The following is a 27978-nucleotide window of genomic DNA, read 5'->3' as shown; positions in this document are numbered from 1 at the left end:
GAAACTTTGTATGCAAGAAGTTCTTTTTATTGGATATGTTGCTACGGAAAGAGGACTATGTGTGGATCCAGCCAAAGTTCAAGTGGTTTTGGAGATGCCGACACCGATTGATGTAGCAGGGATCTACCGACTGCTTGGACTTGCTCAATATCTGAGTAAGTTTCTTCCGCATCTGCCAGGCATAACAAAATTGCTCAGAGATTTAACACAGAAGGACGCAGAGTGATTCCAGGGAGAATCGCAAGAATTGGGGCTGCAACGACTTAAAGTAGCGGTCACCAGGACGGCAGTCCTTCAGTATTATTATCCCAAAAAAGAAATTACTTTACAATGCGATGCATCTCAATTTGAACTTGGAGCAGCAATGATGCAGAAAGGACAATTGGTCATGTATGCATCAAGGGCATTGACAGCAGCAGAGACAAAATACACACAGATTGAGAAAGAACTTCTCGCGATTGTGTTCGCCTTTGATAAATTTGAAGTCTACATCTATGGCCGGAACATTGTGAATATTGAAAAGGATCACCATCGGTTAGAATCAATAGTTCTCAAGCTACTAAACAGCGTGCCTAAGAGACTTCAAAGAATGCTGTTAAGACTCTAAAAATATTGCCTGGAAGTATCTAATAAGGGGAAACGATGGTCCTAGCAGATACACCGAGAATAGCAGACCTGCCAGAAGTTAACACCTGTGATTTACACTTGAGCGGGAAAATTTGATCATTGCGAATCACTTGCAGTTAGTGACTCACGTTGGCAACAACTTAAACATGCTGCAGTGGATGACCTGATTCAGAAGCAGCTGCAGGTTATTATTCAGCAAGGCTGATTTGGGATCAAATCAGAGGTGCCTGAATGCCTCCGCCCTTACTTTGACTTTCGAGATGAACTAACTGTCCAAGGAGATTTGATATTCAAGGGACAGCATCTCACAGTACCAGCTGTATTGCAGAAAGAGTTGTATCTGTAGAGTCCTTGACAGCCTCTATTGGGCCAGAATGTCAACAGAGCTTAAACAATATATTGCCAGTTGTGAAATCTGTTTTGCTCATAGGAGTTCTCCAAGTAAGAAACCATTATTACAGCACAAGAGTGTGGCTAGGCTTTGGTCGAAGGTTGGGACTGACCTTTGTGAGTTACATAGCCTTACCCTCCTCATTGTGTGTGACTATTTCAGTAACTTCATCAAAGCCTCATTTCAGTTAATACTCACAGTGTTCTGAAAGAACTTCAAGCAATGTTTGCAAGATTTGGGCTACCAGACATCCTTGTTATGGATAATGGTCCACAATTTGCATCAGCAGAATTTGCAGTGTTTGCCAAGAGATAGGGATTGAGACACGTGACATCATCACCTCATTACCAGCAGTGCAATGGCAAAGCTGAGAATGCCGTCAAGACCATGAAACAACTCTTCACGAAGTGCAAGGAGTCCGGTCAATCTGAGTTTCTAGCTCTATTACATTGGCACAACACGCCGAGTGAAGGTTTAGAAAGAGACTCTGGGTCATAGGTGCAAGACATTACTTCCTATAGCGGGAAGACTGCTATAGCCTAGATATTCAACTGAGGAAGACACTTGTGCGCTTGTTGGCATGAAACAATGTCAGCATAATTATTATGACAAGAATGCTAAGCCACTTCAAGAAAGAAGAAAGAAAGACTTACATTTATATAGCGCCTTTCACAACCACCGGACATCTCAAAGCGCTTTGCAGCCAAGGAAGTACTTTTGGAGTGTAGCACAGCAAGCTTCCACACACAAACGGCAGTGTGACAGTGACCAGATAATCTGTTTTTTTGTTATGTTGATTGAGGGATAAATATTGGCCGGGACACCAGAGATAACTCTTTGAAGTAGTGCCATGGAATCTTTTACGTCCACCTGAGAGAGCAGACAGGGCCTCGGAGCAGTCAAGAATTAAACCCCGGTGATACAGTGCGGAAGAAACTCCCTGGTCAGAGCACTTGGGGTGCTGGGACATGCACACGGGTGATGGGTCTGAGAAGTTATGATGTGAAAGTCGGAAACACATCATACAACAGGAATAGGTGTCAGTTGACTTATGCTGTAAGCAAAGCACCTGTGATTGAGGACTTCCCTGAAATGCAGGTCCCCACCGGTCCTCTGAACTGGTCACAGTCTCCAAAGAAAGAAGCAACAACTACAACACCTAAAATGCCCGGTAGTCAAACACCAATCACCGATCGCGGTTCTGGAAGATAACGTCAGCCTGCATCTCAATGGAAGGACTATTTGTTTTTATAGGGCCTGCTTGTTATTGCGTGTTTTGCTTTTGTTAAATCTCAAAATTCCTTTATATGGGTATTTTTTAATTCTGAAATAGTTAGTATATTCTTTTATTTTGAGGGAAAAGATGCGACACGAGATGCACGTTAGATATAAGTACGTATGCATCTGAATCTTCAGCATGGGATTAGTCAGGTGACTCAACAGGTGATTCCATTCTGCTCTCTCCCTTCTCTGTAGGTTGTCTCATAAAGAAGCAGCCTTTTGCAGCTCCTGAAGTTACTGTGAGTTTGCTGGTTATTTTATATACCTAAATAAAATGTTGATATTCTTTATAACAAATCACGGCTACACCTACTATTATTAAAGAGATATCGACACAGTGTGGTGAGTGAATGTGAAGGGAGCTCATCGACTTTTTTGTCACGAAGATTGAGACCATCCAATCAGCTGGCTCTGTCACTTCCCTCCCTTCCCCGAGCCCACTGGGCCAAACTTGCTCGAAGGTTTCCCACTGCCCTAGCCCTGAACTTGCATCTTTCTCTAGTTTCTCTCCTATCTCCTCTCATGCCCTCTCCGAGCTCATCTTGTCCATGAGACCCATTTTCTGCTCCCTCAACTCTATTCCCACTAAACTGCTTACCCACCTGGCTCCCATGTTAGCTGATATTGTTAATGGTTCTCTCTGATCAGGTACTGTCCCCCTTCCTTCAAATCTGCCATCATCACCCCTCTCCTGACAAAAACAACCCTTGAACCCACCATCCTTGCAAACTAATGTCCCATTTTTAAAAATTCATTCATGGGATGTGGGCGTTGCTGGCAAGACCAGCATTTATTGCCCATCCCAAAGTGCCCTTGAGAAGGTGGTGATGAGCTGCTTTCTTGAACCACTGCAGACTGTGAGCTGAAGGCACTCCCACAGTGGTGTTAGGGAGGGAGTTCCAGGATTTTGACCCAATCTCCAACCTCCCTTTCCTCTTCAAAGTCCTTGAACATGTTGTCACCTCCCAATCTGTACTCATCTTTCTCGGAACTCTATATTTGAATCCTTCCAATCAGGTTTCTGTCCCTGCCACAGTACCGAAATGGCTTGTATCAAATTTACAAATGACATCCTATGTGACTGTGACAAATGTAAACTATCTCTCATCCTTCTCGACCTGTCTGCAGCCTTTGACACAGTTGACCACACCATCCTTCTTCAATGCCTCTCCACCATCATCCAGATGGGTGGGACTGCACTCGTTGGTTCCATTCTTATCTAATCATAGCCAAAGCATCACCTGCAATCTCTTCTCTTCCCGCGACCGCACCATTACAACTGGTAACTGGACTTGGTATGAGTTAGGTCACAGGCAGCAGAGTTTTAGATGACCTCAAGCTTACGGTGGGTAGAAGGTGGGAGGCCGGCCAGGAGTGCATTGGAATAGTCAAGTCTAGGGGTAACAAAAATATGGATGAGTGTTTCACCAGCAGATGAGCTGAGGCAGGGATGGAGTCGGTGATGTTCTGGAGGTGGAAATAGGCAGTCTTAGTGATATGTGGTCAGAAGCTCATCTCAGGTTCAAATTAATTTTGGCCCCCTTCTATTTCTCATCTACATGCTGCCCCTCAGCGACATCATCCCAAAACACAGAGTCAGTTTCCAAATGTGAGCTGATGATACCCAGCTCTGCCTCACCACCACTTCTCTCGACCCCTCTGCTGTATCTAAATTGTCAGACTACTTGTCCGACATTCCGTACTGGATGAACAGAAATGTTCTCCAACTAAATATTGACATGACTGAAGCTATTGTCTTCGGTCCCGACCAGAAACTCCATTCCCTAGCCACTGACCCCATTCCTCTCCCTGGCAACTATCTGAGGCTGAACCAGATTGTTCACAACCTTGGTGTCAAATTTGAACCTGTTTACCAATCATGTGCTTGTTGACCTACATTCGCCACTGGCTAAGCAATGCCTTCATTGTGAAATTCTCATTTTTGTCTTCAAATCCCCCCATGGCCTCGTTCCTCCCTATCTCTGTAATGTCCTCCAGCCCTACAACCCTCCTAGATATCTGCGCTCCTCTAACTCTGGCCTGTTGAGCACCCTGATTTCAATCGCTCCATCATCCGTGCCTTCAGCTGCCAAGGCCCTGAACGTTGGCATTCCCTCCATAAAAATCTCCACCTCTCTACATCTCTTTACTCCTTTATGACCCTCCTTAAAATGTACCTCTTTAACCAAGCTATTGGTCATCTGCTCTAAAACCACCTTATGTGTCTCCGTGTCAAATTGTGTTTTGTAAGGTTCCTGTGAAGTGCCTTCTACTATGTTAAAGTCGCTATATAAAGGCAAGTTATTGTTGTTTGTTGTTGCAGAATAAGGGAATGAGAAGGTTCTGGAGTTGCTAATGTTGGAAGAACAGTTCTTACAAAGTGAAGCACAATCAGTGAGCATTGCTTGTTTCCTCGGCCCCTATCTACTGCCCTGGCCTTCTCCTTCAGGTTACGTTAAGTAGCGACGACGTTAAACAATGGGCTTTCGGTGACCTCATGATGTGGCTTGGAGATAACTTGTAGAAATGGAAATTAAATTGAAACTTTTGCTGTGTCACGTTCAGTTGTGTTTGCAGTGGGTATAACAGATTCCGGAGCTTCCAGAGTTGCTAAAATTAGAAGTACAGTGAATAGCTTAAGTGAATGAATGAAAGGGAACCAAAGAGCAGAGTCAGATTGAATGCCAAATGTATGCCATTTAGTAGTGGGTCAAGTGTGGAGGAGAATGAAATGAGGTTTGCGCTCTCTCGTGGCCGCGGCGAGCATAATTGTGTAAAGTGGAGATTTTGTAAGTGCAGTGGCTGCAGTGAGCAGCAGGGAGCAGTAAGCGTGAGTTGAATGTGACGGAGACAAAGTGGGGAATTTGGTAGTAAAATGCCGTGATGATAATGATGGGGAGAGTGTGTGTGCATGTGCGTGGAGGGCTGGTGAAGATTAAGAAGTTGTAAAGTGTGAGGCTTTGTTGTGGCGATGATATTGGATGTGAGAAGGGAAATCATTGCGGGTCGCAAGATTAGTGTGGTGTGACTGAATGTGGGGAGAAAAGGCAGCGAGTTTGTTTGCAGTGTTGGCGATGGACACGTGTGGAGGTTTTTTGTTTGTTTGTTGTAAAGCAAAGAGTGGGAAAAGGATGCGTCTCACTGTATTGGCCAGGCTGCACTGCAGCCGCTATTCACAAGTGCGACCCGACTACCGAGCAGCACGGGGGCTTTGACCTGCTCCGTTTCCGACCTGGGCCGGTTCACCCCGCTTTATCCGACCTGGTGAGCCCAGGTTATCCTCGAACCACCATGTGGATACTGCTCTTAGTGCGGACACCCGATCGGCATAGAAGGCAACAGTCCAGAACTAACTGACCTCAAGCAATACAACTACAAACCTCCGCTTCCCAGCAGCGGATCACAGGTGCGCGCCACCGCACCCGGCAGGTTGGGTTCTTGTTTCAGCAGCCTTCAGTTCAAAATGGCAGCAGCTGCTCGCCTGCACTGAGTTAACGCAGGTATGATGCTGTGCTTCATTTACTCATCTGGTGTCATTGCATGCTCCGGTGATGACTAAGTAAGAACATCAAGACAATTTCAGTGATTGCATATTTCTGGGCAAGGACAGCCTTCCGATTCTATTCGGCTATACTAGCCTTCAGCGCAAGTATCAGTGCCTTGCAAAATGTGACAGGCAGCGTGTCGGTTGGCTGTCGTTCAGATTCGCGTTTGCTGCGAGGATTGCAGCACGGAAATGCAGAGTCATTTCTGATGTAAAATATCTCACTGACGCACAGTTCTTACTAAGTAAAGCGGTCAAGTCACAATCAGTGAGCATTGTTTGTTTCCTCGGCCCCTATCTTCTGCCTGGCCTTCTCCTTCAGGTTACATTAAGTAGCGACGACGTTGAACAATGGGCTTTCGGTGATCTCACAATGGGGCTTGGAGATAAGTTGAGTCTGTGTAAATTATAAGGAGACTTTTGCTGTGTCTCGCTCAGTTGCATTTGCAGTGAGTAAAATGCAGTCCGGAGCGTCCAGAGCTGCTAATGTTGGCAAAACAGTGAATTGCATAACTGAATGAATGAACGGGTAGGAAACGAGCAAAGAATTAGATTGAATGTGAGTGATTGCCAAACTAAATGTATGCCATTTAGTAGTGGGTCAAGTGTGGAGGAGAATGAAATCAGGTTTGCGCTCTCTCGTGGCCGCGGCGAGCATAATTGTGTAAAGTGGAGATTTTTTAAGTGCAGTGGCTGCAGTGAGCAGCAGGGAGCAGTAAGCGTGAGTTGAATGTGACGGAGACAAAGTGGGGAATGTGGCAGTAAAATGCCGTGATGATGATGATGGGGAGAGTGTGTGTGCATGTGCGTGGAGGGCTGGTGAAGATTAAGATGTTGTAAAGTATGAGGCTTTGTTGTGGCGATGATATTGGATGTGAGAGGGGAAATCATTGCGGGTCGCAAGATTAGTATGGTGTGACTGAATGTGGGGAGAAAAGGCAGCGAGTTTGTTTGTGTAGTGTATGTGCCTTTAAGAGCCCCCTGTGTACTGTAATGCCGGTAATGGCCACTCGGGCTATATAAGCCTGTATATTGTGTTGTATCAGTTAGTTGACCTCCAGACTTTGTTCAGTAAACACCTGTGAAACCAACTCCTGCCTTCAGTGTCTCTATTAACACACGGATACAACAGTGGCGACGAATTGGAAATGGACTTACCTGCAATTTGGCAGCACCTCAAGGACATCGATTCCTCAGACATCCAAAGTCGAAGAAAAGCAAGAAAAAGAAAACTGTGGTTTCACCAGCTAGCTGAGCTGGTGGCAGGTACTGCAATAATCCTTCCTGGGAGCGGGCTGGGGCTCCATCGGCTGGCTCTGAGGCCGAGCAGCGAAGGCGGAGGCAAACAGAAACAGAGGGGGGGAGCACTCGGGAGACGGCCGGCGCTGCAAAGCAGGTCAGCGTTCGGACCAAGCAGAGGGGGGGAAAAGTCCCAGACAGTCCGGCGGGAATGAGTCTCCAGCTGTAAAGAAAAACCCGCGGAAAACAGCGTTGTCAGCAGCAGCAGTGGCAGGAAAGCGCGGGAAGCACCATTTTTTCCTGCAGGGAAGAAAGGAAAGCGTGGGAAGCGCCATTTTTTCCATGATGCCTAAGGCTAGCAATATTGATGCTTTCGATAACGATATAGAGGATTGGACCACATATGTGGAAAGAGTGGAGGTATATTGCACAGCAAATGGAAGATAAAATGGCGTCAGTACTTCTAAATCTAATGGGCGCAAAGACATACGGGCTGTTACGAAACTTAATCACTCCAGCCAAACCAAAGGACAAGATTTTTAAAGAGATTGTTGATACCCTACAGGAGCACTTAAACCCAACACCACTGCTGATAGCAGAATGATTCAAATTCTTCAAGAGGAATCAGCACAAGAATGAAAGTAGCGCTGATTACCTCACCGAATTAAGAAAGCTATCAAAGCACTGCCAATTCGGGGCAGGACTGGCAGATTCTCTTTGAGACAAATTCGTCTGCGGTCTCCTAAGTGAAGGAGCACAGAAAAGGCTGCTTCCTGAGAAAGATTTGACACTGGACAAGGCTTTCAGTATGGCTGTATCATACGAAGCAGCCACAAGAGGAGCTGCAGAGATACAGCAAAAGCCACAGGAATACAGAACCCATGAAATGACATGGGGATTTGAAAGATGTTATCGCTGCGGCAGAACAACCCATGACCAGAAGGACTGCTGGTTCAAGGACAAAGCATGCAGGCAATGCAGAAAGATTGGACACATTGCACGTGTATGCCGATCTGGACAAAAAAAATCCACGGACAGGAAAAAATCAATAAGGAACAGTACAGAAAAGTACAAATGATGACGGACAGTAGCTCTGAAGACCAGAAGGGCGATAGCGACTCCGGAAACAAGAGACTAAGCTGTCTCAAATTGCATAATGTAATTGCCAAAGAAGATTACCAGACCATTTGGGTTACCCTCACGATAGCGGGGTCCCCAGTTCAAATGGAGCTAGATACAGGATCAGCTCTGACCATCATAAATCGATGGGATTATGAGCGGCTATTTCTGCATATACCTTTAAAAGACACAGCCATTATCTTGAAAACCGCTGTTGGGACGTGAATGGATCAGGAAGATACGTTTAGACTGGCACTCCATTCAGGCACTGACGGTGACCAGTAAGAAAAAAAATGATGATGATGTCATACCTGAACGATTAAAAGACATCTTGGCCAACACCAAGGAAGTGTTTCAAGAGAAACTAGGAACCTTGAAAGGCATCACCGCCTCAATAAAAGTGGAAGATGCGGCAATTCCCAAGTTTTTTAAGGCAAGGCCGGTGCCATACGCAATTCGTCCAGCAGTCGAGGCAGAGCTGGAGAATTTGGAGAAGGCAGGCGTATTATCCAAGATAGATTGGAGCGAATGGGCAACACCCATCATCCCGGTCATGAGAAAACGTTGAATAATGATAAATCTGAAGAACAGAGAAAATTTTGCATCTGTGGAGACTTCAAGGTGACTGTAAACCCGGTCCTTCACATGGTACAGTATCCTCTTCCGAGGATAGAAGATATTTTCGCCTCACTAACCGGAGGGAAATGTTTCACCAAAATTGACTTAGCACAGGCATATCTACAGATGGAGGTTGAAGAGGCCTCTAAAAAGTATCTCACGATAAATACACACAAAGGCCTGTACCAGTACAATCGACTGGTTTTCGGAGTAGCATCAGCTCCAGCTATCTGGCAAAGAGCTATGGAGCAAGTCCTCCAAGGGATTCCGGGGACTCAATGCTACCTAGACGACATCCTTGTAACAGGAGAAAACAACAACGAGCAGCTTGCCAATTTGGAGCAGGTGCTCACTAGGCTGAGAGAACGGGGCCTACGAGCAAATCGCCCCAAGTGCGAATTTTTCCAGAAACAAATATCATATTGTGGCCACATAATTAACAAGGAAGGGTTGCATAAATCACCTGAAAAAATTGAAGCGGTCATAAAAGCCCCAGCACCTGAAAATGTCTCACAATTAAGGTCGTTCCTGGGATTGATAAATTACTATCATAAATTTTTACCGAACTTATCAACTCTTCTGCACCCTCTTAATGAACTGCTACAAACAGGAGTAATTTGGAAATGGAGCAAAGACTGTAAACGTGCCTTCCATAAATGCAAAGACTTAATCACAGCCAAGGAAGTTTTGGCTCATTACAACCCATCACTGCCAATCAGACTGGCGTGCAATGCATCCCCTTATGGCGTAGGAGCGGTATTATTGCATAGATTCCCTGATGGCTCTGAGCGGCCGACAGCTTTTGCATCACGCTCATTGAACTCAGCTGAGCGTAACTATGCCCAGATCGACAGGGAAGCACTCAGCCTGGTATGGGGAGTGAAGAAATTCAACCATTACCTACACGGACAAAAATTTACCTTGTTGACTGACCATCAACCCCTCGTCTCCATATTCAACCCTAAAAAGGGTGTTCCCATTATGACAGCGCAAAGGCTACAGAGGTGGTCCCTTTTTCTAGGGGCACACCAATATGACATAGAATACAAAGGATCAAAACAGCATGGGAATGCTGACAGTTTATCGCGCCTACTGTTGCCAATGGTAGAAGAGGCACCTACAGCAGACCCAGTGGAGATGTTCCACTCTACCATAGTGGAATGTCTACCAGTAACAAATTCTGCCATTGAAAAGGAAACGAGAAATGACCCGACTCTCTCTCTCTCGAGTCTACGATTTAACAGTGAAGGGATGGCCAGCACATGGCGAACCACTGTTGCCAGCATTCTCGCAAAGAAGAGAACAGCTGTCAGTGTGCTGAGAAACCTTGATGTGTGGATCCAGAATGGTGATTCCACCCAAACTCCAGGATAAAGTGCTAAAGGAGCTTCACGAGGGGCATCTGGGTGGAGTGAAAATGAAGAACCTAGCCAGGGCGTTTGTATGGTGGCCAGGTATCGATGGAGACATCGAAGAAATGACCAAGAGCTGCCTAGGATGCCAGAAGGTCCAAAATGCTCCACCACAAGCCCCTCTACATCCATGGGAGTGGCCCTCATCTCCATGGCAAAGGGTACACATCGACTTTGCTGGTCCATTTATGAACTCAATGTTCTTAATCGCGGTTGATGCACACTCCAAGTGGCTGGAGGTAATAAAGATGTCCTCCACCACCATGGAAAAAACAATCACAGTATTAAGGACCATATTCGCCAGGAATGGGCTGACTGAACAGATCTGTTCTGATAATGGACCGCAATTTGTGTCCGAAGAATTCAGGAAGTTCTTAAAAAACAATGGGGTTAAGCACTACACGTCCGCCCCATACCATCCCACCACCAATGGATTGGCTGAAAGGTTTGTCCAGACCTTCAAGAAGGCCATAAAGGCCATGGGTAATGAAGACATAAAACTTCAGCATAAGGTAGATAACTTCCTGTTTGCATACAGGAATGCAACACATATGGTTACAAACCAAACTCCCGCCATGATGTTCTTCAATAGAAGACTAAGATGCCAGCTGGATTTGATCAAGCCAAACATCAGAAGGGATGTGGAGAACCGGCAATTTCAAGGCATGAATGAAAGGCCAACTAGAACCTTCCAGATAAGTCAACAAGTTTTGGCCCGGGACTACCGTACCGAGAAATGGTAGCCTGGAACTATTTGCACATGACTAGGACCACTGATGTATACCGTGGACATTGGAGAAAGCATAATAAGGCGCCATGCTGACCAGATCATAGAGTCATCCGAAAAGGGACAACCTGCACCACAACTCTATACGCCTAATGATGAAGTAGAGATACCCATAGTATCTACCTCCGATCCGGTGATACTGGATCCAGATGAACCCGACACTGGCATTCAAGCCGACTCAGCCTTGCCAAAAGAACCTACTACACAACCAGAAACTACAACACCACCGAGGCATTATCCGGACCGAGTCAGGAAGCCTCCAGAGAGACTGACTTATAATTAATTAACTACAGCAATGTGTATATTACTGTTCTTGTAACATGTATTTAATGATTACTTAAAATATTATGTACTGGTTGGCTAAAAGGGGAGGAATTGTAGTGTATGTGCCTTTAAGAGCCCCCTGTGTACTGTAATGCCGGTAATGGCCATTCAGGCTATTTAAGCCTGTATATTGTGTTGTATCAGTTAGTTGACCTCCAGATTTTGTTCAGTAAACACCTGCCTTCAGTGTCTCTATTAACACACGGTTACAACAGTTTGCAGTGTTGACGATGGACATGTGTGGAGGTTTTTTGTTTGTTTGTTGTAAAGCAAAGAGTGGGAAAAGGATGCGTCTCACTGTATTGGCCAAGCTACACTGTAGCCTCTATTCACAAGTGCGACCCGACTACCGAGCAGCACGGGGGCTTTGACCTGCTCCATTTCCGACCTGGGCCGGTTCACCCCGCTTTATCCGACCTGGTGAGCCCAGGTTATCCTAGGACCACCATGTGGATACTGCTTTTCGTGCGGACACCCGATCGCCACAGAAGACGGCAGCCCAGAACTCCTGACCTCAAACAATCAAACTACAGCCTCCAGCCTCCCAGCAGCGGGATCACAGGTGCGCGCCACCGCACCCGGCAGGTTTTGCTCTTGTTTCAGCTGCCTTCAGTTCAAAATGGCAGCAGCTGCTCGCCTGCACTGAGTTAATGCAGGTATGATGCTGTGCTTCCTTTACTCATCTGGTGTCATTGCATGCTCCGGTGACGACTAAGTAAGAACATCAAGACAATTTCAGTGATTGCACATTTCTGGGCAAGGACAGCATTCCGATTCTATTCGGCTATACTAGCCTTCAGCGCAAGTATCAGTGCCTTGCAAAATGTGACAGGCGGCGTGTCGGTTGGCTGTCGTTCAGATTCGCGTTTGCTGCGAGGATTGCAGCACGGAGGAGCAGAGTCATTTCTGATGTAAAATATCTCACTGACGCACAGTTCTTACTAAGTGAAGCGGTCAAGTCACAATCAGTGAGCATTGTTTGTTTCCTCGGCCCCTATCTTCTGCCCTGGCCTTCTCCTTCGGGTTACATTAAGTAGCGACGACGTTGAACAGTGGGCTTTCGGTGATCTCACAATGGGGCTTGGAGATAAGTTGAGTCAGTGTAAATTATAAGGAAACTTTTGCTGTGTCTCGCTCGGTTGCATTTGCAGTGAGTAAAATGCAGCCCGCAGCGTCGAGAGCTGCTAATGTTGGAAAAACAGTGAATTGCATAACTGAATGAGTGAAAGGGTAGGAAACGAGCAAAGAATTAGATTGAATGTGAGTGATTGCCAAACTAAATGTATGCCATTTAGTAGTGGGTCAAGTGTGGAGGAGAATGAAATGAGATTTGCGCTCTCTCGTGGCCGCGGCGAGCATAATTGTGTAAAGTGGAGATTTTGTAAGTGCAGTGGCTGCAGTGAGCAGCAGGGAGCAGTAAGCGTGAGTTGAATGTGACGGAGACAAAGTGGGGAATGTGGTAGTAAAATGCCGTGATGATAATGATGGGGAGAGTGTGTGTGCATGTGCGGCTGGTGAAGATTAAGATGTTGTAAAGTGTGAGGCTTTGTTGTGGCGATGATATTGGATGTGAGAGGGGAAATCATTGCGGGTCGCAAGATTAGTGTGGTGTGACTGAATGTGGGGAGAAAAGGCAGCGAGTTTGTTTGCAGTGTTGGCGATGGACACGTGTGGAGGATTTTTGTTTGTTTGTTTGTTGTAAAGCAGAGAGTGGGAAAAGGATGCGTCTCACTGTATTGGCCAGGCTGCACTGCAGCCTCTATTCACAAGTGCGACCCGACTACCGAGCAGCACGGGGGCTTTGACCTGCTCCGTTTCCGACCTGGGCCGGTTCACCCCGCTTTATCCGACCTGGTGAGCCCAGGTTATCCTAGGACCACCATGTGGATACTGCTCTTAGTGCGGACACCCGATCGGCACAGAAGACGGCAGCCCAGAACTCCTGACCTCAAGCAATCCTACAGCCTCAGCCTCCCAGCAGCGGGATCACAGGTGCGCGCCACCGCACCCGGCAGCTTTTGCTCTTGTTTCAGCTGCCTTCAGTTCAAAATGGCAGCAGCTGCTCGCCTGCACTGAGTTAATGCAGGTATGATGCTGTGCTTCCTTTACTCATCTGGTGTCATTGCATGCTCCGGTGACGACTAAGTAAGAACATCAAGACAATTTCAGTGATTGCTCATTTCTGGGCAAGGACAGCATTCCGATTCTATTCGGCTATACTAGCCTTCAGCGCAAGTATCAGTGCCTTGCAAAATGTGACAGGCGGCGTGTCGGTTGGCTGTCGTTCAGATTCGCGTTTGCTGCGAGGATTGCAGCACGGAGGAGCAGAGTCATTTCTGATGTAAAATATCTCACTGACGCACAGTTCTTACTAAGTGAAGCGGTCAAGTCACAATCAGTGAGCATTGTTTGTTTCCTCGGCCCCTATCTTCTGCCCTGGCCTTCTCCTTCGGGTTACATTAAGTAGCGACGACGTTGAACAGTGGGCTTTCGGTGATCTCACAATGGGGCTTGGAGATAAGTTGAGTCAGTGTAAATTATAAGGAAACTTTTGCTGTGTCTCGCTCGGTTGCATTTGCAGTGAGTAAAATGCAGCCCGCAGCGTCGAGAGCTGCTAATGTTGGAAAAACAGTGAATTGCATAACTGAATGAATGAAAGGGTAGGAAACGAGCAAAGAATTAGATTGAATGTGAGTGATTGCCAAACTAAATGTATGCCATTTAGTAGTGGGTCAAGTGTGGAGGAGAATGAAATGAGATTTGCGCTCTCTCGTGCCCGCGGCGAGCATAATTGTGTAAAGTGGAGATTTTGTAAGTGCAGTGGCTGCAGTGAGCAGCAGGGAGCAGTAAGCGTGAGTTGAATGTGACGGAGACAAAGTGGGGAATGTGGTAGTAAAATGCCGTGATGATAATGATGGGGAGAGTGTGTGTGCATGTGCGTGGGGGGCTGGTGAAGATTAAGATGTTGTAAAGTGTGAGGCTTTGTTGTGGCGATGATATTGGATGTGAGAGGGGAAATCATTGCGGGTCGCAAGATTAGTGTGGTGTGACTGAATGTGGGGAGAAAAGGCAGCGAGTTTGTTTGCAGTGTTGGCGATGGACACGTGTGGAGGATTTTTGTTTGTTTGTTTGTTGTAAAGCAGAGAGTGGGAAAAGGATGCGTCTCACTGTATTGGCCAGGCTGCACTGCAGCCTCTATTCACAAGTGCGACCCGACTACCGAGCAGCACGGGGGCTTTGACCTGCTCCGTTTCCGACCTGGGCCGGTTCACCCCGCTTTATCCGACCTGGTGAGCCCAGGTTATCCTAGGACCACCATGTGGATACTGCTCTTAGTGCGGACACCCGATCGGCACAGAAGACGGCAGCCCAGAACTCCTGACCTCAAGCAATCCTACAGCCTCAGCCTCCCAGCAGCGGGATCACAGGTGCGCGCCACCGCACCCGGCAGCTTTTGCTCTTGTTTCAGCTGCCTTCAGTTCAAAATGGCAGCAGCTGCTCGCCTGCACTGAGTTAATGCAGGTATGATGCTGTGCTTCCTTTACTCATCTGGTGTCATTGCATGCTCCGGTGACGACTAAGTAAGAACATCAAGACAATTTCAGTGATTGCACATTTCTGGGCAAGGACAGCATTCCGATTCTATTCGGCTATACTAGCCTTCAGCGCAAGTATCAGTGCCTTGCAAAATGTGACAGGCGGCGTGTCGGTTGGCTGTCGTTCAGATTCGCGTTTGCTGCGAGGATTGCAGCACGGAGGAGCAGAGTCATTTCTGATGTAAAATATCTCACTGACGCACAGTTCTTACTAAGTGAAGCGGTCAAGTCACAATCAGTGAGCATTGTTTGTTTCCTCGGCCCCTATCTTCTGCCCTGGCCTTCTCCTTCGGGTTACATTAAGTAGCGACGACGTTGAACAGTGGGCTTTCGGTGATCTCACAATGGGGCTTGGAGATAAGTTGAGTCAGTGTAAATTATAAGGAAACTTTTGCTGTGTCTCGCTCGGTTGCATTTGCAGTGAGTAAAATGCAGCCCGCAGCGTCGAGAGCTGCTAATGTTGGAAAAACAGTGAATTGCATAACTGAATGAGTGAAAGGGTAGGAAACGAGCAAAGAATTAGATTGAATGTGAGTGATTGCCAAACTAAATGTATGCCATTTAGTAGTGGGTCAAGTGTGGAGGAGAATGAAATGAGATTTGCGCTCTCTCGTGGCCGCGGCGAGCATAATTGTGTAAAGTGGAGATTTTGTAAGTGCAGTGGCTGCAGTGAGCAGCAGGGAGCAGTAAGCGTGAGTTGAATGTGACGGAGACAAAGTGGGGAATGTGGTAGTAAAATGCCGTGATGATAATGATGGGGAGAGTGTGTGTGCATGTGCGTGGGGGCCTGGTGAAGATTAAGATGTTGTAAAGTGTGAGGCTTTGTTGTGGCGATGATATTGGATGTGAGAGGGGAAATCATTGCGGGTCGCAAGATTAGTGTGGTGTGACTGAATGTGGGGAGAAAAGGCAGCGAGTTTGTTTGCAGTGTTGGCGATGGACACGTGTGGAGGATTTTTGTTTGTTTGTTTGTTGTAAAGCAGAGAGTGGGAAAAGGATGCGTCTCACTGTATTGGCCAGGCTGCACTGCAGCCTCTATTCACAAGTGCGACCCGACTACCGAGCAGCACGGGGGCTTTGACCTGCTCCGTTTCCGACCTGGGCCGGTTCACCCCGCTTTATCCGACCTGGTGAGCCCAGGTTATCCTAGGACCACCATGTGGATACTGCTCTTAGTGCGGACACCCGATCGGCACAGAAGACGGCAGCCCAGAACTCCTGACCTCAAGCAATCCTACAGCCTCAGCCTCCCAGCAGCGGGATCACAGGTGCGCGCCACCGCACCCGGCAGCTTTTGCTCTTGTTTCAGCTGCCTTCAGTTCAAAATGGCAGCAGCTGCTCGCCTGCACTGAGTTAATGCAGGTATGATGCTGTGCTTCCTTTACTCATCTGGTGTCATTGCATGCTCCGGTGACGACTAAGTAAGAACATCAAGACAATTTCAGTGATTGCTCATTTCTGGGCAAGGACAGCATTCCGATTCTATTCGGCTATACTAGCCTTCAGCGCAAGTATCAGTGCCTTGCAAAATGTGACAGGCGGCGTGTCGGTTGGCTGTCGTTCAGATTCGCGTTTGCTGCGAGGATTGCAGCACGGAGGAGCAGAGTCATTTCTGATGTAAAATATCTCACTGACGCACAGTTCTTACTAAGTGAAGCGGTCAAGTCACAATCAGTGAGCATTGTTTGTTTCCTCGGCCCCTATCTTCTGCCCTGGCCTTCTCCTTCGGGTTACATTAAGTAGCGACGACGTTGAACAGTGGGCTTTCGGTGATCTCACAATGGGGCTTGGAGATAAGTTGAGTCAGTGTAAATTATAAGGAAACTTTTGCTGTGTCTCGCTCGGTTGCATTTGCAGTGAGTAAAATGCAGCCCGCAGCGTCGAGAGCTGCTAATGTTGGAAAAACAGTGAATTGCATAACTGAATGAATGAAAGGGTAGGAAACGAGCAAAGAATTAGATTGAATGTGAGTGATTGCCAAACTAAATGTATGCCATTTAGTAGTGGGTCAAGTGTGGAGGAGAATGAAATGAGATTTGCGCTCTCTCGTGCCCGCGGCGAGCATAATTGTGTAAAGTGGAGATTTTGTAAGTGCAGTGGCTGCAGTGAGCAGCAGGGAGCAGTAAGCGTGAGTTGAATGTGACGGAGACAAAGTGGGGAATGTGGTAGTAAAATGCCGTGATGATAATGATGGGGAGAGTGTGTGTGCATGTGCGTGGGGGGCTGGTGAAGATTAAGATGTTGTAAAGTGTGAGGCTTTGTTGTGGCGATGATATTGGATGTGAGAGGGGAAATCATTGCGGGTCGCAAGATTAGTGTGGTGTGACTGAATGTGGGGAGAAAAGGCAGCGAGTTTGTTTGCAGTGTTGGCGATGGACACGTGTGGAGGATTTTTGTTTGTTTGTTTGTTGTAAAGCAGAGAGTGGGAAAAGGATGCGTCTCACTGTATTGGCCAGGCTGCACTGCAGCCTCTATTCACAAGTGCGACCCGACTACCGAGCAGCACGGGGGCTTTGACCTGCTCCGTTTCCGACCTGGGCCGGTTCACCCCGCTTTATCCGACCTGGTGAGCCCAGGTTATCCTAGGACCACCATGTGGATACTGCTCTTAGTGCGGACACCCGATCGGCACAGAAGACGGCAGCCCAGAACTCCTGACCTCAAGCAATCCTACAGCCTCAGCCTCCCAGCAGCGGGATCACAGGTGCGCGCCACCGCACCCGGCAGCTTTTGCTCTTGTTTCAGCTGCCTTCAGTTCAAAATGGCAGCAGCTGCTCGCCTGCACTGAGTTAATGCAGGTATGATGCTGTGCTTCCTTTACTCATCTGGTGTCATTGCATGCTCCGGTGACGACTAAGTAAGAACATCAAGACAATTTCAGTGATTGCACATTTCTGGGCAAGGACAGCATTCCGATTCTATTCGGCTATACTAGCCTTCAGCGCAAGTATCAGTGCCTTGCAAAATGTGACAGGCGGCGTGTCGGTTGGCTGTCGTTCAGATTCGCGTTTGCTGCGAGGATTGCAGCACGGAGGAGCAGAGTCATTTCTGATGTAAAATATCTCACTGACGCACAGTTCTTACTAAGTGAAGCGGTCAAGTCACAATCAGTGAGCATTGTTTGTTTCCTCGGCCCCTATCTTCTGCCCTGGCCTTCTCCTTCGGGTTACATTAAGTAGCGACGACGTTGAACAGTGGGCTTTCGGTGATCTCACAATGGGGCTTGGAGATGAGTTGAGTCAGTGTAAATTATAAGGAAACTTTTGCTGTGTCTCGCTCGGTTGCATTTGCAGTGAGTAAAATGCAGCCCGCAGCGTCGAGAGCTGCTAATGTTGGAAAAACAGTGAATTGCATAACTGAATGAGTGAAAGGGTAGGAAACGAGCAAAGAATTAGATTGAATGTGAGTGATTGCCAAACTAAATGTATGCCATTTAGTAGTGGGTCAAGTGTGGAGGAGAATGAAATGAGATTTGCGCTCTCTCGTGGCCGCGGCGAGCATAATTGTGTAAAGTGGAGATTTTGTAAGTGCAGTGGCTGCAGTGAGCAGCAGGGAGCAGTAAGCGTGAGTTGAATGTGACGGAGACAAAGTGGGGAATGTGGTAGTAAAATGCCGTGATGATAATGATGGGGAGAGTGTGTGTGCATGTGCGTGGGGGGCTGGTGAAGATTAAGATGTTGTAAAGTGTGAGGCTTTGTTGTGGCGATGATATTGGATGTGAGAGGGGAAATCATTGCGGGTCGCAAGATTAGTGTGGTGTGACTGAATGTGGGGAGAAAAGGCAGCGAGTTTGTTTGCAGTGTTGGCGATGGACACGTGTGGAGGATTTTTGTTTGTTTGTTTGTTGCAAAGCAGAGAGTGGGAAAAGGATGCGTCTCACTGTATTGGCCAGGCTGCACTGCAGCCTCTATTCACAAGTGCGACCCGACTACCGAGCAGCACGGGGGCTTTGACCTGCTCCGTTTCCGACCTGGGCCGGTTCACCCCGCTTTATCCGACCTGGTGAGCCCAGGTTATCCTAGGACCACCATGTGGATACTGCTCTTAGTGCGGACACCCGATCGGCACAGAAGACGGCAGCCCAGAACTCCTGACCTCAAACAATCCTACTAGCCTCAGCCTCCCAGCAGCGGGATCACAGGTGCGCGCCACCGCACCCGGCAGCTTTTGCTCTTGTTTCAGCTGCCTTCAGTTCAAAATGGCAGCAGCTGCTCGCCTGCACTGAGTTAATGCAGGTATGATGCTGTGCTTCCTTTACTCATCTGGTGTCATTGCATGCTCCGGTGACGACTAAGTAAGAACATCAAGACAATTTCAGTGATTGCACATTTCTGGGCAAGGACAGCATTCCGATTCTATTCGGCTATACTAGCCTTCAGCGCAAGTATCAGTGCCTTGCAAAATGTGACAGGCGGCGTGTCGGTTGGCTGTCGTTCAGATTCGCGTTTGCTGCGAGGATTGCAGCACGGAGGAGCAGAGTCATTTCTGATGTAAAATATCTCACTGACGCACAGTTCTTACTAAGTGAAGCGGTCAAGTCACAATCAGTGAGCATTGTTTGTTTCCTCGGCCCCTATCTTCTGCCCTGGCCTTCTCCTTCGGGTTACATTAAGTAGCGACGACGTTGAACAGTGGGCTTTCGGTGATCTCACAATGGGGCTTGGAGATGAGTTGAGTCAGTGTAAATTATAAGGAAACTTTTGCTGTGTCTCGCTCGGTTGCATTTGCAGTGAGTAAAATGCAGCCCGCAGCGTCGAGAGCTGCTAATGTTGGAAAAACAGTGAATTGCATAACTGAATGAGTGAAAGGGTAGGAAACGAGCAAAGAATTAGATTGAATGTGAGTGATTGCCAAACTAAATGTATGCCATTTAGTAGTGGGTCAAGTGTGGAGGAGAATGAAATGAGATTTGCGCTCTCTCGTGGCCGCGGCGAGCATAATTGTGTAAAGTGGAGATTTTGTAAGTGCAGTGGCTGCAGTGAGCAGCAGGGAGCAGTAAGCGTGAGTTGAATGTGACGGAGACAAAGTGGGGAATGTGGTAGTAAAATGCCGTGATGATAATGATGGGGAGAGTGTGTGTGCATGTGCGTGGGGGGCTGGTGAAGATTAAGATGTTGTAAAGTGTGAGGCTTTGTTGTGGCGATGATATTGGATGTGAGAGGGGAAATCATTGCGGGTCGCAAGATTAGTGTGGTGTGACTGAATGTGGGGAGAAAAGGCAGCGAGTTTGTTTGCAGTGTTGGCGATGGACACGTGTGGAGGATTTTTGTTTGTTTGTTTGTTGTAAAGCAGAGAGTGGGAAAAGGATGCGTCTCACTGTATTGGCCAGGCTGCACTGCAGCCTCTATTCACAAGTGCGACCCGACTACCGAGCAGCACGGGGGCTTTGACCTGCTCCGTTTCCGACCTGGGCCGGTTCACCCCGCTTTATCCGACCTGGTGAGCCCAGGTTATCCTAGGACCACCATGTGGATACTGCTCTTAGTGCGGACACCCGATCGGCACAGAAGACGGCAGCCCAGAACTCCTGACCTCAAGCAATACCTACAGCCTCAGCCTCCCAGCAGCGGGATCACAGGTGCGCGCCACCGCACCCGGCAGCTTTTGCTCTTGTTTCAGCTGCCTTCAGTTCAAAATGGCAGCAGCTGCTCGCCTGCACTGAGTTAATGCAGGTATGATGCTGTGCTTCCTTTACTCATCTGGTGTCATTGCATGCTCCGGTGACGACTAAGTAAGAACATCAAGACAATTTCAGTGATTGCTCATTTCTGGGCAAGGACAGCATTCCGATTCTATTCGGCTATACTAGCCTTCAGCGCAAGTATCAGTGCCTTGCAAAATGTGACAGGCGGCGTGTCGGTTGGCTGTCGTTCAGATTCGCGTTTGCTGCGAGGATTGCAGCACGGAGGAGCAGAGTCATTTCTGATGTAAAATATCTCACTGACGCACAGTTCTTACTAAGTGAAGCGGTCAAGTCACAATCAGTGAGCATTGTTTGTTTCCTCGGCCCCTATCTTCTGCCCTGGCCTTCTCCTTCGGGTTACATTAAGTAGCGACGACGTTGAACAGTGGGCTTTCGGTGATCTCACAATGGGGCTTGGAGATAAGTTGAGTCAGTGTAAATTATAAGGAAACTTTTGCTGTGTCTCGCTCGGTTGCATTTGCAGTGAGTAAAATGCAGCCCGCAGCGTCGAGAGCTGCTAATGTTGGAAAAACAGTGAATTGCATAACTGAATGAATGAAAGGGTAGGAAACGAGCAAAGAATTAGATTGAATGTGAGTGATTGCCAAACTAAATGTATGCCATTTAGTAGTGGGTCAAGTGTGGAGGAGAATGAAATGAGATTTGCGCTCTCTCGTGGCCGCGGCGAGCATAATTGTGTAAAGTGGAGATTTTGTAAGTGCAGTGGCTGCAGTGAGCAGCAGGGAGCAGTAAGCGTGAGTTGAATGTGACGGAGACAAAGTGGGGAATGTGGTAGTAAAATGCCGTGATGATAATGATGGGGAGAGTGTGTGTGCATGTGCGTGGGGGGCTGGTGAAGATTAAGATGTTGTAAAGTGTGAGGCTTTGTTGTGGCGATGATATTGGATGTGAGAGGGGAAATCATTGCGGGTCGCAAGATTAGTGTGGTGTGACTGAATGTGGGGAGAAAAGGCAGCGAGTTTGTTTGCAGTGTTGGCGATGGACACGTGTGGAGGATTTTTGTTTGTTTGTTTGTTGTAAAGCAGAGAGTGGGAAAAGGATGCGTCTCACTGTATTGGCCAGGCTGCACTGCAGCCTTTATTCACAAGTGCGACCCGACTACCGAGCAGCACGGGGGCTTTGACCTGCTCCGTTTCCGACCTGGGCCGGTTCACCCCGCTTTATCCGACCTGGTGAGCCCAGGTTATCCTAGGACCACCATGTGGATACTGCTCTTAGTGCGGACACCCGATCGGCACAGAAGACGGCAGCCCAGAACTCCTGACCTCAAGCAATCCTACAGCCTCAGCCTCCCAGCAGCGGGATCACAGGTGCGCGCCACCGCACCCGGCAGCTTTTGCTCTTGTTTCAGCTGCCTTCAGTTCAAAATGGCAGCAGCTGCTCGCCTGCACTGAGTTAATGCAGGTATGATGCTGTGCTTCCTTTACTCATCTGGTGTCATTGCATGCTCCGGTGACGACTAAGTAAGAACATCAAGACAATTTCAGTGATTGCACATTTCTGGGCAAGGACAGCATTCCGATTCTATTCGGCTATACTAGCCTTCAGCGCAAGTATCAGTGCCTTGCAAAATGTGACAGGCGGCGTGTCGGTTGGCTGTCGTTCAGATTCGCGTTTGCTGCGAGGATTGCAGCACGGAGGAGCAGAGTCATTTCTGATGTAAAATATCTCACTGACGCACAGTTCTTACTAAGTGAAGCGGTCAAGTCACAATCAGTGAGCATTGTTTGTTTCCTCGGCCCCTATCTTCTGCCCTGGCCTTCTCCTTCGGGTTACATTAAGTAGCGACGACGTTGAACAGTGGGCTTTCGGTGATCTCACAATGGGGCTTGGAGATAAGTTGAGTCAGTGTAAATTATAAGGAAACTTTTGCTGTGTCTCGCTCGGTTGCATTTGCAGTGAGTAAAATGCAGCCCGCAGCGTCGAGAGCTGCTAATGTTGGAAAAACAGTGAATTGCATAACTGAATGAGTGAAAGGGTAGGAAACGAGCAAAGAATTAGATTGAATGTGAGTGATTGCCAAACTAAATGTATGCCATTTAGTAGTGGGTCAAGTGTGGAGGAGAATGAAATGAGATTTGCGCTCTCTCGTGGCCGCGGCGAGCATAATTGTGTAAAGTGGAGATTTTGTAAGTGCAGTGGCTGCAGTGAGCAGCAGGGAGCAGTAAGCGTGAGTTGAATGTGACGGAGACAAAGTGGGGAATGTGGTAGTAAAATGCCGTGATGATAATGATGGGGAGAGTGTGTGTGCATGTGCGTGGGGGGCTGGTGAAGATTAAGATGTTGTAAAGTGTGAGGCTTTGTTGTGGCGATGATATTGGATGTGAGAGGGGAAATCATTGCGGGTCGCAAGATTAGTGTGGTGTGACTGAATGTGGGGAGAAAAGGCAGCGAGTTTGTTTGCAGTGTTGGCGATGGACACGTGTGGAGGATTTTTGTTTGTTTGTTTGTTGTAAAGCAGAGAGTGGGAAAAGGATGCGTCTCACTGTATTGGCCAGGCTGCACTGCAGCCTCTATTCACAAGTGCGACCCGACTACCGAGCAGCACGGGGGCTTTGACCTGCTCCGTTTCCGACCTGGGCCGGTTCACCCCGCTTTATCCGACCTGGTGAGCCCAGGTTATCCTAGGACCACCATGTGGATACTGCTCTTAGTGCGGACACCCGATCGGCACAGAAGACGGCAGCCCAGAACTCCTGACCTCAAGCAATCCTACAGCCTCAGCCTCCCAGCAGCGGGATCACAGGTGCGCGCCACCGCACCCGGCAGCTTTTGCTCTTGTTTCAGCTGCCTTCAGTTCAAAATGGCAGCAGCTGCTCGCCTGCACTGAGTTAATGCAGGTATGATGCTGTGCTTCCTTTACTCATCTGGTGTCATTGCATGCTCCGGTGACGACTAAGTAAGAACATCAAGACAATTTCAGTGATTGCACATTTCTGGGCAAGGACAGCATTCCGATTCTATTCGGCTATACTAGCCTTCAGCGCAAGTATCAGTGCCTTGCAAAATGTGACAGGCGGCGTGTCGGTTGGCTGTCGTTCAGATTCGCGTTTGCTGCGAGGATTGCAGCACGGAGGAGCAGAGTCATTTCTGATGTAAAATATCTCACTGACGCACAGTTCTTACTAAGTGAAGCGGTCAAGTCACAATCAGTGAGCATTGTTTGTTTCCTCGGCCCCTATCTTCTGCCCTGGCCTTCTCCTTCGGGTTACATTAAGTAGCGACGACGTTGAACAGTGGGCTTTCGGTGATCTCACAATGGGGCTTGGAGATAAGTTGAGTCAGTGTAAATTATAAGGAAACTTTTGCTGTGTCTCGCTCGGTTGCATTTGCAGTGAGTAAAATGCAGCCCGCAGCGTCGAGAGCTGCTAATGTTGGAAAAACAGTGAATTGCATAACTGAATGAGTGAAAGGGTAGGAAACGAGCAAAGAATTAGATTGAATGTGAGTGATTGCCAAACTAAATGTATGCCATTTAGTAGTGGGTCAAGTGTGGAGGAGAATGAAATGAGATTTGCGCTCTCTCGTGGCCGCGGCGAGCATAATTGTGTAAAGTGGAGATTTTGTAAGTGCAGTGGCTGCAGTGAGCAGCAGGGAGCAGTAAGCGTGAGTTGAATGTGACGGAGACAAAGTGGGGAATGTGGTAGTAAAATGCCGTGATGATAATGATGGGGAGAGTGTGTGTGCATGTGCGTGGGGGGCTGGTGAAGATTAAGATGTTGTAAAGTGTGAGGCTTTGTTGTGGCGATGATATTGGATGTGAGAGGGGAAATCATTGCGGGTCGCAAGATTAGTGTGGTGTGACTGAATGTGGGGAGAAAAGGCAGCGAGTTTGTTTGCAGTGTTGGCGATGGACACGTGTGGAGGATTTTTGTTTGTTTGTTTGTTGTAAAGCAGAGAGTGGGAAAAGGATGCGTCTCACTGTATTGGCCAGGCTGCACTGCAGCCTCTATTCACAAGTGCGACCCGACTACCGAGCAGCACGGGGGCTTTGACCTGCTCCGTTTCCGACCTGGGCCGGTTCACCCCGCTTTATCCGACCTGGTGAGCCCAGGTTATCCTAGGAACCACCATGTGGATACTGCTCTTAGTGCGGACACCCGATCGGCACAGAAGACGGCAGCCCAGAACTCCTGACCTCAAGCAATCCTACAGCCTCAGCCTCCCAGCAGCGGGATCACAGGTGCGCGCCACCGCACCCGGCAGCTTTTGCTCTTGTTTCAGCTGCCTTCAGTTCAAAATGGCAGCAGCTGCTCGCCTGCACTGAGTTAATGCAGGTATGATGCTGTGCTTCCTTTACTCATCTGGTGTCATTGCATGCTCCGGTGACGACTAAGTAAGAACATCAAGACAATTTCAGTGATTGCACATTTCTGGGCAAGGACAGCATTCCGATTCTATTCGGCTATACTAGCCTTCAGCGCAAGTATCAGTGCCTTGCAAAATGTGACAGGCGGCGTGTCGGTTGGCTGTCGTTCAGATTCGCGTTTGCTGCGAGGATTGCAGCACGGAGGAGCAGAGTCATTTCTGATGTAAAATATCTCACTGACGCACAGTTCTTACTAAGTGAAGCGGTCAAGTCACAATCAGTGAGCATTGTTTGTTTCCTCGGCCCCTATCTTCTGCCCTGGCCTTCTCCTTCGGGTTACATTAAGTAGCGACGACGTTGAACAGTGGGCTTTCGGTGATCTCACAATGGGGCTTGGAGATAAGTTGAGTCAGTGTAAATTATAAGGAAACTTTTGCTGTGTCTCGCTCGGTTGCATTTGCAGTGAGTAAAATGCAGCCCGCAGCGTCGAGAGCTGCTAATGTTGGAAAAACAGTGAATTGCATAACTGAATGAGTGAAAGGGTAGGAAACGAGCAAAGAATTAGATTGAATGTGAGTGATTGCCAAACTAAATGTATGCCATTTAGTAGTGGGTCAAGTGTGGAGGAGAATGAAATGAGATTTGCGCTCTCTCGTGGCCGCGGCGAGCATAATTGTGTAAAGTGGAGATTTTGTAAGTGCAGTGGCTGCAGTGAGCAGCAGGGAGCAGTAAGCGTGAGTTGAATGTGACGGAGACAAAGTGGGGAATGTGGTAGTAAAATGCCGTGATGATAATGATGGGGAGAGTGTGTGTGCATGTGCGTGGGGGGCTGGTGAAGATTAAGATGTTGTAAAGTGTGAGGCTTTGTTGTGGCGATGATATTGGATGTGAGAGGGGAAATCATTGCGGGTCGCAAGATTAGTGTGGTGTGACTGAATGTGGGGAGAAAAGGCAGCGAGTTTGTTTGCAGTGTTGGCGATGGACACGTGTGGAGGATTTTTGTTTGTTTGTTTGTTGTAAAGCAGAGAGTGGGAAAAGGATGCGTCTCACTGTATTGGCCAGGCTGCACTGCAGCCTCTATTCACAAGTGCGACCCGACTACCGAGCAGCACGGGGGCTTTGACCTGCTCCGTTTCCGACCTGGGCCGGTTCACCCCGCTTTATCCGACCTGGTGAGCCCAGGTTATCCTAGGACCACCATGTGGATACTGCTCTTAGTGCGGACACCCGATCGGCACAGAAGACGGCAGCCCAGAACTCCTGACCTCAAGCAATCCTACAGCCTCAGCCTCAGCCTCCCAGCAGCGGGATCACAGGTGCGCGCCACCGCACCCGGCAGCTTTTGCTCTTGTTTCAGCTGCCTTCAGTTCAAAATGGCAGCAGCTGCTCGCCTGCACTGAGTTAATGCAGGTATGATGCTGTGCTTCCTTTACTCATCTGGTGTCATTGCATGCTCCGGTGACGACTAAGTAAGAACATCAAGACAATTTCAGTGATTGCTCATTTCTGGGCAAGGACAGCATTCCGATTCTATTCGGCTATACTAGCCTTCAGCGCAAGTATCAGTGCCTTGCAAAATGTGACAGGCGGCGTGTCGGTTGGCTGTCGTTCAGATTCGCGTTTGCTGCGAGGATTGCAGCACGGAGGAGCAGAGTCATTTCTGATGTAAAATATCTCACTGACGCACAGTTCTTACTAAGTGAAGCGGTCAAGTCACAATCAGTGAGCATTGTTTGTTTCCTCGGCCCCTATCTTCTGCCCTGGCCTTCTCCTTCGGGTTACATTAAGTAGCGACGACGTTGAACAGTGGGCTTTCGGTGATCTCACAATGGGGCTTGGAGATAAGTTGAGTCAGTGTAAATTATAAGGAAACTTTTGCTGTGTCTCGCTCGGTTGCATTTGCAGTGAGTAAAATGCAGCCCGCAGCGTCGAGAGCTGCTAATGTTGGAAAAACAGTGAATTGCATAACTGAATGAATGAAAGGGTAGGAAACGAGCAAAGAATTAGATTGAATGTGAGTGATTGCCAAACTAAATGTATGCCATTTAGTAGTGGGTCAAGTGTGGAGGAGAATGAAATGAGATTTGCGCTCTCTCGTGGCCGCGGCGAGCATAATTGTGTAAAGTGGAGATTTTGTAAGTGCAGTGGCTGCAGTGAGCAGCAGGGAGCAGTAAGCGTGAGTTGAATGTGACGGAGACAAAGTGGGGAATGTGGTAGTAAAATGCCGTGATGATAATGATGGGGAGAGTGTGTGTGCATGTGCGTGGGGGGCTGGTGAAGATTAAGATGTTGTAAAGTGTGAGGCTTTGTTGTGGCGATGATATTGGATGTGAGAGGGGAAATCATTGCGGGTCGCAAGATTAGTGTGGTGTGACTGAATGTGGGGAGAAAAGGCAGCGAGTTTGTTTGCAGTGTTGGCGATGGACACGTGTGGAGGATTTTTGTTTGTTTGTTTGTTGTAAAGCAGAGAGTGGGAAAAGGATGCGTCTCACTGTATTGGCCAGGCTGCACTGCAGCCTCTATTCACAAGTGCGACCCGACTACCGAGCAGCACGGGGGCTTTGACCTGCTCCGTTTCCGACCTGGGCCGGTTCACCCCGCTTTATCCGACCTGGTGAGCCCAGGTTATCCTAGGACCACCATGTGGATACTGCTCTTAGTGCGGACACCCGATCGGCACAGAAGACGGCAGCCCAGAACTCCTGACCTCAAGCAATCCTACAGCCTCAGCCTCCTCAGCAGCGGGATCACAGGTGCGCGCCACCGCACCCGGCAGCTTTTGCTCTTGTTTCAGCTGCCTTCAGTTCAAAATGGCAGCAGCTGCTCGCCTGCACTGAGTTAATGCAGGTATGATGCTGTGCTTCCTTTACTCATCTGGTGTCATTGCATGCTCCGGTGACGACTAAGTAAGAACATCAAGACAATTTCAGTGATTGCACATTTCTGGGCAAGGACAGCATTCCGATTCTATTCGGCTATACTAGCCTTCAGCGCAAGTATCAGTGCCTTGCAAAATGTGACAGGCGG

At 48.2% G+C, this 27978-nt stretch overlaps 13 non-coding genes across 13 annotated transcripts; all 13 read right to left on the bottom strand.

Moving 5' to 3' along the window:
* Nucleotides 1-5425: 5425 nt before the first annotated feature.
* On the bottom strand, nt 5426-5726 carry LOC147106956 (signal recognition particle RNA). Its single transcript, XR_015081246.1, has one exon.
* Nucleotides 5727-11623: 5897 nt separating this feature from the next.
* LOC147106955 (signal recognition particle RNA) lies at nt 11624-11925 on the bottom strand. The gene has a single exon (XR_015081245.1).
* A 1132-nt stretch (nt 11926-13057) lies between these two features.
* Nucleotides 13058-13355, bottom strand: LOC147106954 (signal recognition particle RNA). Its single transcript, XR_015081142.1, has one exon.
* A 1138-nt stretch (nt 13356-14493) lies between these two features.
* On the bottom strand, nt 14494-14791 carry LOC147106953 (signal recognition particle RNA). Its single transcript, XR_015081141.1, has one exon.
* Nucleotides 14792-15929: 1138 nt separating this feature from the next.
* LOC147106952 (signal recognition particle RNA) lies at nt 15930-16227 on the bottom strand. Its single transcript, XR_015081140.1, has one exon.
* A 1138-nt stretch (nt 16228-17365) lies between these two features.
* LOC147106951 (signal recognition particle RNA) lies at nt 17366-17663 on the bottom strand. The gene has a single exon (XR_015081139.1).
* A 1138-nt stretch (nt 17664-18801) lies between these two features.
* On the bottom strand, nt 18802-19100 carry LOC147106950 (signal recognition particle RNA). Its single transcript, XR_015081213.1, has one exon.
* Nucleotides 19101-20238: 1138 nt separating this feature from the next.
* LOC147106949 (signal recognition particle RNA) lies at nt 20239-20537 on the bottom strand. The gene has a single exon (XR_015081185.1).
* A 1138-nt stretch (nt 20538-21675) lies between these two features.
* On the bottom strand, nt 21676-21973 carry LOC147106948 (signal recognition particle RNA). The gene has a single exon (XR_015081166.1).
* A 1138-nt stretch (nt 21974-23111) lies between these two features.
* LOC147106947 (signal recognition particle RNA) lies at nt 23112-23409 on the bottom strand. Its single transcript, XR_015081138.1, has one exon.
* A 1138-nt stretch (nt 23410-24547) lies between these two features.
* LOC147106946 (signal recognition particle RNA) lies at nt 24548-24846 on the bottom strand. The gene has a single exon (XR_015081182.1).
* A 1138-nt stretch (nt 24847-25984) lies between these two features.
* On the bottom strand, nt 25985-26288 carry LOC147106945 (signal recognition particle RNA). The gene has a single exon (XR_015081210.1).
* Nucleotides 26289-27426: 1138 nt separating this feature from the next.
* Nucleotides 27427-27725, bottom strand: LOC147106944 (signal recognition particle RNA). The gene has a single exon (XR_015081179.1).
* Nucleotides 27726-27978: the final 253 nt, after the last annotated feature.

Source organism: Somniosus microcephalus, chromosome 15 (assembly GCF_052327205.1).
Source record: "Somniosus microcephalus isolate GS21.2 chromosome 15, FLI_Smic_1.0, whole genome shotgun sequence".
Classification (NCBI taxonomy): domain Eukaryota; kingdom Metazoa; phylum Chordata; class Chondrichthyes; order Squaliformes; family Somniosidae; genus Somniosus; species Somniosus microcephalus.
Note: the sequence above shows the minus strand (reverse complement) of the source record. Positions and strands in the feature narration are given on the sequence as shown.